Raw genomic sequence first — 11,794 nt, forward strand, 5'->3', positions numbered from 1 at the left:
AGGGGGAAGGAGTGGAGGGACAGTAAAACAACAGTACAGGTGCATGGCTCCAGCCAATCAGGGCCAACATTATGCTTGTGATCTGGGCGGGCAGGTATGTAACACACCCTGTGATGGCTGCGCATGCTCAAAATGAGGACTTATCTCTGACCTTTTCAGTATCAGCTCCCTTAGTGCCATTCACATTTTGCCTCATTCATAGGTATAATAAAAGCCAGGCATCTGCTGCATCACGGAAGCATAAACATTTTTTAATGACTTACTAAAAGTGACTTATGACAGCTCAGAATATTGTGACTTCATGACTGATCTGAGCACATCCAGGTGCTTTCAGAAATGGAATTTAATACCTGGGCTCCCACACAAAGGGACGCTGTGTCATCCAAGGGACCTCAACATGAACCACTTGCTAAATTAGTTATTGTGTGTGTGTGTGTGTGTGTGAGTGTGTGCGTGTGCGTGTGCGTGTGTGCGTGTGCATGTGCATGTGCGTGTGCGCGCCTGCAAACACACGGGAATAAACACCTACCCGCATGTATGCACAGATGTGCATGCACACAGGCACATTATGCTTTCAAAGTGGGAACAGACCTGATGATTGTCTTTCGGAAGAAGCAAATCTGACCTCAACAGGAAATACTAAAGCATGTCTTGTGGATCAATTTCCAAACAATCAAAGTGAAAAAAAAAAAAAGCTTTAAAAGCATTCCTGGATTGTAAAAGAACATATTGCATTTCATACCAGTAGTGGTATGAAATCCTATCTGTTGAAGGAGAGTTACCAATAGGAAAAATCATACTGGCATTTCTGACTTAACTAATTCAACCATGCAATAAATTACCGATATGTCTGTTCAAGTGTGTGAATGAATTTTCCCCAATAAGGAATCTGTCCTAGTTATACAAAGCTGAATATATATATATATATATATATATACACACACATACATATACACACACACACAGTATATAGTATAAAGAAGAATGTGTATTTAATCTACCCCTTTTTTAGATTATAGATACAGTATCTCACAAAAGTGAGTACACCCGTCACATTTTTGTAAATTTTTGATTATATCTTTTCATATGACAATACTGAAGAAATGACACTTTCCCACAATGTAAAGTAGTGAGGGTACAGCTTGTATAACAGTGTAAATTTGCTGTCCCCTCAAAATAATACATCACACAGCCATTAATGTTTAAACTGTTGGCAACAAAAGTGAGTACACCTCTCTTTGAAAATGTCCAATGTGTCAATATTTTGAGTGGCCACCATTATTTTCTATTTATTAGAGACCTTGTGCTCCTCCCCCTTCTGTTTGAGGATGCCTCACAGATGCTTAATAGGGTTTAGGTCTGGAGACATGCTTGGCCAGACCATCAGCTTTACCCTCAGCTTCTTTAGCAAGGCAGTGGTTGTCTTGGAGGTGTGTTTGAGGTTGTTGTCATACCGAAGGGAGGGGATCATGCTCTGCTTCAGTACGTCACAGTACATGTTGGCATTCTTGGTTCCCTCAATGAACTCTAGCTCTCTACCACTCATGCAGCCCCAGACTATGGCACTCCCACCACCATGTTTGACTGTAGGCAGGACACACTTGTCTTTGTACTCCTCACCTGGTTGCTGCCACACATGCTTGACACCATCTGAACCAAATAAGTTTATCTTGGTTTCATCAGACCACAGGACATGGTTCCAGTAATCCATGTCCTTAGTCTGCTTGTCTTCAGCCAACTGTTTGAGAGCGATAACACCAAATTTAACACACCTGCTCCCCATTCACACCTGAGACCTTGTTACACTAACGAGTCACATGACACCAGGGAGGGAAAATGGCTAATTGGGCCCAATTTGGACATTTGGACTGCACGAGCCTTTAGAAGTGTCCTCACTTTTCTTGCCAGCGTTTTAGACATGGCTGTGTTATCTTGAGAGGACAGCAAATTTACACTGTTATACAAGCTGTACTCTCACTACTTAACATTGTAGCAAAGTGTCATTTCTTCAGTGTTGTCACATGAAAAGATATAATCAAATATTTACAAAAATGTGAGGGTTGTACTCACTTTTGTGAGATACTGTATCTATAATCTAAAAAAGGGGTAGATTAAATACATATTCTTCTTTTACTTACTTTTACTCACTTTATATTGTCTGTGCACTTACATACTTGTCTTCACCTTTACAGGTGAACTTTTCTTTACCAGTCACTTGTTTTCTTTGGCTTTCTATGTTTGAAGTCAGTGCTATTAATAAGAGAAAAAAAAATTATACTTACACTCACTGGCCACTTTATTAGGTGCACCTGTTCAATTGCTTGTTAACACAAATAGTTAATCAGCCAATCACATGGCAGCAACCCAATGCATTTAGGCATGTAGACATGGTCAAGACAACATGCTGTTGTTCAAACCGAACTTCAGAATGGGGAAGAAAGGGGGTTTAAGTCATTTGGAAGTGGCATGGTGGTGCCAGGCGGGCTGGTCTGAGTATTTTAGAAACTGCTGATATACTGGGATTTTCACGCACAACCATCTCTAGGGTTTACAGAGAACGGTCCGAAAAAGAGAAAATATCAAGTGAGGGGCAGTTGTGTGTACAAAAATGCCTTGCTGATGTCAGACGTCGGAGGAGAATGGGCAGACTGGTTCGAGATGACAGAAAGGCAACAGTAACTCAAATATCCACTTGTTACAACCAAGATATGCAGAATACCATCTCTGAACGCACAAGACCTAGATGGGCTACAGCAGCAGAATACAGGGTACCACTCCTGTTGGCTAAGAACAGGAAACTGAGGCTACAGTTTGCACAGGCTCACCAAAACTGGACAATAGAAGACTGCTGGTCTGATGAGTCTCAATTTCAGCTGCGACATTCAGATGGTAGGGTCAGAATTTGGCTTAAACAACATGAAAGCATGGATCCATCCTGCCTTGTGTCAATGGTTCAGGCTGGAGGTGGTGTAATGGTGTGGAGGATATTTTCTTGGCACACTTTGGGCCCCGTGGTACCAACTGAGCATCGTTTAAATGCGACAGCCTACCTGAGTATTGTTGCTGACCCTGTCCATCCCTTTATGACCACAGTATACCATCTTCTGATGGCTACTTCCAGCAGGATAATGCACCATGTAACAAAGCTCAAATCATCTCAAAGTGGTTTCTTGAACATGAGTTCACTGTACTCCAGTGGCCTCCACAGTCACCAAATCTCAATCCAATAGAGCACCTTTGGGATGTGGTGGAACAAGAGATTCACATCATTGATGTGCAGCCGACAAATCTGCAGCGACTGCGTGATGCTATCCTGTCAACATGGACCAAAGTCTGAGGAATGTTTTCAACACCTTGTTGAAAGTTTGCCATGAAGAATTAAAGTAGTTCTGAAGGTAAAAGGGGGTCCAATCCAGTACTAGTCAGGTGTACTTAATAAAGTGGCCAGTGAGTGAGTGTGTGTGTGTATACATACATATATATATATATATATATATATATATATATATATATATTTTAACTCTATTTCCAAATATCTATATTTAAATATTTGATTGCTTGACAGGGTACAACTAACATCCTTTTATAACACTGAAATAAAGCTATTTTTATTCATGTGTCGAAACAGACACTACACCAATTGGTAAACTTACTCTACGCTACTAATAGCGTTGACCTTCCCTTCAGATATTATGGTATATTACCATTAGTACCTGTAATTGTACCTCTAATGTTACTCTGAAGAAGAGCCTCCATGTTAAAGACACCATGGAGGAGACATGTGACCATAGCAGTGGCCGTATTAGCGCATGATGCTGCCCTCTTGTACTTCTGGAAACAAACACTCTGGATGGATTTCAACCTAAAGGTACAACAGCAGCACAGACTACTAACTCTACTGCTCAGAGCTCTCAATTCTGAATACTTTCCATTTAATTTCAGGAATTCTCAGTTGTCAGAGGAGGTCATGTCTTTGTCAAATCACAACCAAAAACAGAACCTCACCTAATCACAGAATCCATATGTGTATGGCTTGTTTCTTTATATTGATTTGAGTTGTATTATATTGAGTCTAGCTCTGAAATTGCTAAATGGTATCAGACAGAGACCTACAAAAAAGCCTGCCAGCTCTTTGGTTTAAGTTTAGGCCCAAAGGGTCAGCATAAATGTGTCTAGGGCAAGCCCCATCCCTGTAAAATTTCAGCAGCGTCAGTTAGTGTTGTTTTTTTAAATCTAGAAGGTAACCATGGTGAACAGCAGACAAGGAAAATATATTTATGACTTTTGTACATGAAATACTTTCTAGATCATTTTTGGGGAAATGAATTTCACTGTCACTATTCATGACCAGAAACCTGAAAAGACTGATTTGTTGTTACACACACAAACACTCATTTGTTTACCATCACTAAAAGGCAGTGACATTGTACTTAGGATCGAGGGTACGAGTAAGAAATCTATTAAAGAAATACAACAATAAAATATGACAAGATTATATTTTAAGAGAAATCAACAGTAAATAAGATAGATATTGTGCAGATCTTACTCTCCATGATGAATTCTCGTAATTCCCGTATGTCCTCTCTTATTTACTGTTCGGCCTTTTTTCTGGGTCTCGTGTATCTTCTGCACAGGTGTTCTCTCCTGTGGGGCCTTCGATGTCTTCATCTTGGTCTATAAATAAACAATAAACGTCTGAATAACATGTACCTCACAATGCAATACATACACCTTTCAATATGTGGCAAAACTACCATCATCACAAGCTCTAAAGGACTATGTTGTTTGCTGGGTTTCTATCTTTCATTGATGGACCAAGCCTGGTTCCAAACTGCCGACAAACTGCTTGATTATCAGATTGCAAGACAACTACATTACACCCTGCCTTGTTATTTATTTCCCCTGCTATCAAGAAATGTACTACATTTTATATTAAAAATTACTATAGTTGATCACCAGGGGCGTTATTTAAGAATCTTGACACATTGTGGGCTTAGCCCAGCCCAGAAATCTTCACATTTTCACCTGATAATTGCACCTCTGATTACTCTTCTATGGCGGTGGAATATCCAAACCAACTCAATTCTGATCAGGTATAAATCTCACCACAAATCCACACAAATGTTAACCTCGCCAGCTCACAGCTGCTTCAGTGAGAAGCATCCTAAAGTAGTGAGACATTCCCAAACAGAGCAAAGGTGTCTCTAAACAAGAAGGGACAGAAACAGCAGTGACGCAGAGTGACAGGTGTGTCATGTTATTCTCTCACTAATTTGCAGTGGAATGTTAACCGTTTGTGTAGCAAACACATTGACTAGATGACGGACAATAGTAATATTTTCTGATCAAAATTATTGCTAGGGACAATTCAGTAGTTGCTGACAAGCCCGGAAACTGAAACCAATGCCGGCTTTCTCTTTCTCCTCTCTAAATCCAGGCGTGCTGAATGTTAACGTTAATTCAATTCAATTTTATTTAAACATTAATAACACAAGTTATCTCACATAAAGCAGGTCTGGACTATACTCTCTGTAATATTATATATATATAGAGCCAACAATTCCCACCATGAGCAACCACTTGGCAACACAGGCAAGGAAAAACTCCCTTTTACCAGGTAGAAACCTTGAACTGTGACTCACGGTGGGCGGCCATCTGAGGGAGAGGAACGGGAGAGAGAGAGAAGCAGCCCAACAGAAAATGAATAGTAGTACTAATACTGATAGCACTATTAATGACAATAATAATAGGACCAACAACAGTAATTGTAGCAACGGGTGCCAAGCAGGAACATGGGGGCAGAAGGAAGCCTGAAACCACAGATCCAGAATCCACAGCTTCGGAGCCAGAAACACCTGCAGAAAGCGACAGAAAGAGGGACGAGAGGGGAAAAAAGCACAAAATGTTAATTAATGGGATAAGAATGCATACAGATGGAGAGGGAGACGAGGAGAGTGGAGCTCAGTGCATCATGGGAAGTCCCCTGACAGTCTAGGCCTATAACAGCATAACTAAGGGATCGGTGCTCACCTAAGCCAGCCCTAACTATAAGTTTTATCAAAGAGGAAAGTAGAGATGATGTCTGCCTCCCGAACCCAAACTGGGACCTGGTTCCACAGGAGAGGAGCTTGATAGCTGATGGCTCTGGCTTCCATTCTACTTTAGGATACTGTAGGAACCACAAGTAACTCTGCATTCTGGGAGCGCAGTGATCTAGTGGCGTAATGAGGTACAATAAGCTCTTTAAGATAAGATGGTGCCTGACCATTAAGGGCTTTAGGTGAGCAGAAGGATTTTAAATTCTATTCTAGGTTTATTGATTAATAGGCTTGAGTAGTTAGTGTGAAGAAATGTTCAATCTGCTGCTTGGACAGAAGACCCAATAACATATTATTTGCAAGGGCTTTATCGGAATGATAAACAGATCCGGAGCTACTTATTTTTGTTTTTTAAATATCATTTTTGAGATTCGGGTCTTTTCAAAAAAGCATCCAGGGCTATATGCCCAGGCCTAACGACACTGCTGCTGATCACTGCTGATTATGAGTGTACTGCTAAATCATATTCAGATATTATTGAATTCATTATTTATGTGTGTTACATCCTCTGACCTGCAGTGGAGATAATACCTGCATGAAGGGAGCCTGAGGAGAGAGGTTTGAGGGGCCTGAGGTGCTGCAGTCGGACACTATTGGAAAGTGAGCACAGAGGAAGATTAGCAGTAAGTTGTCAATCTGGCAGTGAATGTACAGTGTAGGTTACACTGTGTGATTAATGCAGCTTCTAATGACAAACAAAAGCCTGTCTGTTGTTTCCCCAACTGCTGGAAAAGTAAAAGCAAAGATCTCCCCTGGGCTTCTGACTATGGTCTGGGAGCTGAGCATGAAAACATTAATTAGCTGCATTGCATTACTACCTACTTGTCCAGTGTTAAGAACATCAGGTATAAGACTCAACTGGTGCACAACTCTGTCCAATACACATACTGTAAATCTTGATATACTGACATTATTTTTTCAGTCTGAAAAACTGAAGAGAGAGGACAGTGGTGGCCATGTAACACCTTTTAAGGAGACATACTATGCTGGTTCCTAAATGTTGCCTATTTCTTAAAATAATAATTTCTAAAGATTGTCAGGGCTGGAGCTTAAGTTGATCCAGATGCAGATAAGGAGGAAGAAGTAGCTAGGCAAAAATCACAGAAGTTTATTGACAAAATTGCAAGAAATGTGATGTCCAGACTGGGGCAGAGTGCACATGGAGCCAAACAGGCTAACTGAAAAAAACCCTCCTCTCTAGGCCAAAACTTGGGACACAGGTGAGAAAAACTATTTTGAGCAAATAAAAAAGTACAGTATTTAGCAAAAATCCAAAAGAGGGCATGCCACACATATGAGAACTCACAATCTGCAACAAACTGAGAGTAGAGCCGTTGAACACTGCAGGTCTTGAATACTGGATGGCCAAGAGGTGTGTAGATTAAGAAGATTAGAGGCCAGGGATGAGGGCTGGGGAAGCCCCACCCACAGTCTCTCTCTCTGTCTCTCTCTCACACACACACACACACACACACACACATACACACACACAGGTGATAAAAACAGGAAGGAAGATGAAAACAGAGGAAACACTAGGGCTTAGGGACAGATTATGGCACAGACAAGTGTCAAAAGCTGTAAATGAAGACAAAAGATAAACATGAATAATCTATCATTATCTTTAATGATTTTAAGGTCATATTATATTCCCTGCCATTGTAAGGCTTGGGTGGTAAGGCCCAGGGCCCCGTTTAAGAAAGCAGGATTAGTGAAAATTCTGAGTATGTTAAGCCTCAGATAAGGGAAACTCAGAGTTTTCTGCGAGATCAGATAATCCCTAGATCAGTAACTCCGGCAACCTAACCTCCTCCTGCGGAACCTAAGGCAGTTGTCTGACACACTGTTTCATTTCCTCATTCATACTGTCGATATCAAAGCATATATCTGAATGCAAAACAAACTTAATCTAAACTAAAATCCTGGTTAGTTATTAGTTTTTCACCCGAACATGATCTTGAACATGACCACTTTTATGATCAGTCTGTCATCGATGTATAGACAGAGAGTTATTTCTGCACATTGTGGATATATCCTCAGCACAGAATAAAATCTGTCTGTCTTTAGGTATAACACTGTGACTCTGTGGACAGTTGCACTGAAAACTAGTGTTGTAGTCAAGACCGCTCAAACCGAGACCGAGACAAGACCAAGACCAGTTGCCTGCATTACATGGCACGCAATAAAATGTGGAACGAGATCATAGGTAGTTCTCAAATTGATCTGAAAGATCCACATTACCATTAAAACACCCACATACAAACACTAAGAGCTGAAATCAACGTAAGCATCACGGGGAGGGGTGACAGTCATTAATTAGGGTTATTGGTTGCATTTGAAGCAATTTGTTTTACTTCCAATCAAAGTTACGAAGTTAACAAATCAGACAATGCAAAAGCAATTTATTGATATTCCCAAAGTTATGGTTTTGACTGGTCTTGAAATAAAATACCGAGTCCTCAATGTCCGAGACCGAGACAAGACAGAGTACAAATGCAGTTGAGACCGAGACAAGACCAAGACCATCAAAAAGTGGTCTTAAGACCGGTCTTAAGACCAAGGCCGGTGTCGAGTACTACAACACTACTGAAAACACTGAATGTGGGCTACATTACTGCAGTGATCCCTGTTTAAACTAATCTGTATAAAACTGATCAATGAAAAGGAATCTTTCCTATCATAGTTATCATAGGCCTACTGGAGATAATGTGACAAATAGGCCTAAATGTAGTTTAAAAGTGAGTTTTTCATTATTACCTGCTGATAGTCTGGATGTGTTTTGAATATGAAATGAACAAGATTTTATTAATGTAAACCTTTACAGTCAGTTAGTCAGACACATTTTCCACTGCCAAAAAATCATTAATAGGTTAACCTACTGGGTCGACTGTGACCTTACAAATATTGCGTCTTATATTTGATCTATACCTTTCATGATCAGGTAGCCGATTGCCACTGGCATTTAGTCCCGTCAGGTTGCAGCTTATTAAAATTAGCCTTCCTATTTAAAATTGAATGTAATGGGCTGTAGGAGAATTCCAGCACTTTCATTCATTAAGGAAATACCCGTCTGGTAAATGATGAATGAGCAACGCTGTATAATAATAATGTTAACGTGTTGATAAATCCTCAACTCCTGCGTTTTAGAGCGTATCATGGTCCGTGTTAGCACGGATTCATATTTATAGCTCCACCCGATTGAAATTTCAATTCAATTCAATTCAATTCAATTTTATTTATATAGCGCCAAATCACAACAACAGTTATCTCACAGCGCTTTTCATAAAAGAGCAGGTCTAGACCGTACTCTGTGATGATATTTACAGAAGCCCAACAGTTCCCACCAAGAGCAAGCACTAGGCGACAGAGGCAAGGAAAAGAAACCTCGAGCAGAACCATGGCTCAGGGTGGGCGGCCATCTGCCTCGACCGGTTGGGGTGAAGGGGAGAGAGAGAGAGAGAGAGAGAGAGAGAGAGAGAGAGAGAGAGAGAGAGAGAGAGAGAGAGAGAGAGAGAGAGAGAGCCTACACAATATACACACAGAGGTACACACAGTGAAGGTGATGTTGCTATAGACTAAATGAAAAATGGTACAGATATTTATAATAGTGTTAATGGTAACCATCGTAATGTTAATGATTATAATAACAATAAGACTAACAACAATAGTCGTTGCAGCAGAGGGTGTCGAGCAGGAACAGGGGGGCAGCAGGTGACCCGCAGCCACAGATCCAGACTCCACAAATGGAGGCTCTGCCTTTTGGGAGTAAAGTAGGAGGTTCAAAAGGTACATTTACTATTGTCATTGGGGGCATCGGACAAAATGCAGAGAAGTAAGCCAGGAAACTTCTCTGAAAAAATCTTCTGAACATCTTTTTATTTCTTCCAACTTAAAGGTTGTATTTGTCAACATAATCAGGGGTAACAGACACCACATGTTGTTCCATCTGAAAGAAAACAAAGAAGCTAAACTCATCCATCTCAAGGAAATAAGGAAAGATAGTCTAAACATCTAAGCTAAGTTTTTCATGAACAGGATAAAACTAAAGAAATAAAAAATAAAATAAACCAGAACTGCCACCAGTGGAAGTGGGAGTGAGTGAAAGGGAGTGCAGTACTTAAATAAAGTGTAAAACAGGTGAACTCAATCAGGTCAATGAGGAGGAATGAAAGGTGAAAATAAGAGCCAATCAGTGATGAGAAAAAAGGAAAGGAAGTGAGGTAAGGGGGAAAAAAGGGAAAAACAGAAATAAACAGGGGATCTTTATAACACATGTGGCATCCAGCAGCGCTTGTAGAAGAAGCAGTGCAATTTATACTTCTGCGTCAAATAGACGCCCCGCTTAGGCCATGTAGCCTACTCCATCACCTACGCCGTCGCCTGACGTGCACCTCCTCAAAAATTTAACTACCATAGACTGTATTGTCCAGTCGACGTGGACCGTAAGCTCTGTGATTGGTCGGCTGGGTTGCCTTGCAATGCCTCCGAGCTGACCGGAAGTACCCCGCGCTTTGAAGTAACATTTACTAGCGGCCAAAACAGCGGCTGTAACACAGTGAATCAATATATTTGACCGTCGCAACCCAAGCGAAATGACTCGTTTCGCTATCAGAATGTGATCCATTCGGTCGGTAACATTTGAAAAGGCTACACCAGCCGTACGTTTACAATTTTCCCCCCATTTACATTAGCGGAGGGCTAAACCAGAAGTTAGCCTGCTTGGCCGGCAAAAGTCAACACGGTGGACGCTGTAGCGCTACTGCCGACTAGCGTTTGGGGGTGTAATTGCAGAATGATGGACACACCTACGCACAAGTATATGCATGGCTATGTGCGTAGACTACGCACGTAGACCCCACGCAGGAGTATAAATGGGCCCGCTCCAAACAGGTTATGTTCCAGATAAGAGATCAACTATGAAAACGCTGCCTACTGACCAATCAGCTCTCTTGGAAAATGACATCACCATCTGTAGGAGATCCCACAGACTTTTTATAGGCCGCTTTCTTGAATGGGCAGAGGTTCTGATGGTCTAGTTGCATATCAGCCACTACAATGGACGCTAGTGTGTCATGCCATACACTGTCACCCTCTGGTAAACCGTTGTAGGTGCAATTTAAATTAATCAAATCCAAGATGGCCGACGGACGATCGGAAACGCTGTGCAGCTCAGGTAAATCTTGGCATTCCTCCAACTAAAGATGACCCCTGCAGGCAAATAAAATTTGGTAACATCTAGTAACAACTGAGTAATGCAGTTGTTAAACTTTCCAAGTATTGATTTTATGTTGGGAGGAAATTGCAATTAATCATCTGTCCACTAAAGCATCCACTAATAGCATCTGTTTTTCTTTTTTATATGCCATATGGGTTGCTTGGCTGCAATTCCTGCTTCCATCCCCTAAAGGAGTCTTATGAAAATCAGGTCAATCAGTACCAAAACATGGGATACTGTAACCCTGACTGAGACAGGGCAGTGGTCCAAGCTCCATAACAGGATATGTGCAAGAAAAGCCAGGCATCTCACTGAAGCATAAACATTTTTTAATGACTTACTAAAAGTGAGTTATGACAGCTCTGAATATTTGGGCGCCATGACTGATGTGCATATTCAGTTGTTTTCAGAAATGGAATTTAATACCTGGGCTTCCAGGGTACCGTGCAGGGTACCTCAACCAACCAACCAAGACCAGCATGGC

This window comes from Micropterus salmoides, unplaced genomic scaffold (assembly GCF_014851395.1).
Source record: "Micropterus salmoides isolate LMB-PRFRI ecotype aquatic unplaced genomic scaffold, ASM1485139v1 Ms_hic_scaffold_20, whole genome shotgun sequence".
In the NCBI taxonomy this organism is placed as follows: Eukaryota; Metazoa; Chordata; class Actinopteri; order Centrarchiformes; family Centrarchidae; genus Micropterus; species Micropterus salmoides.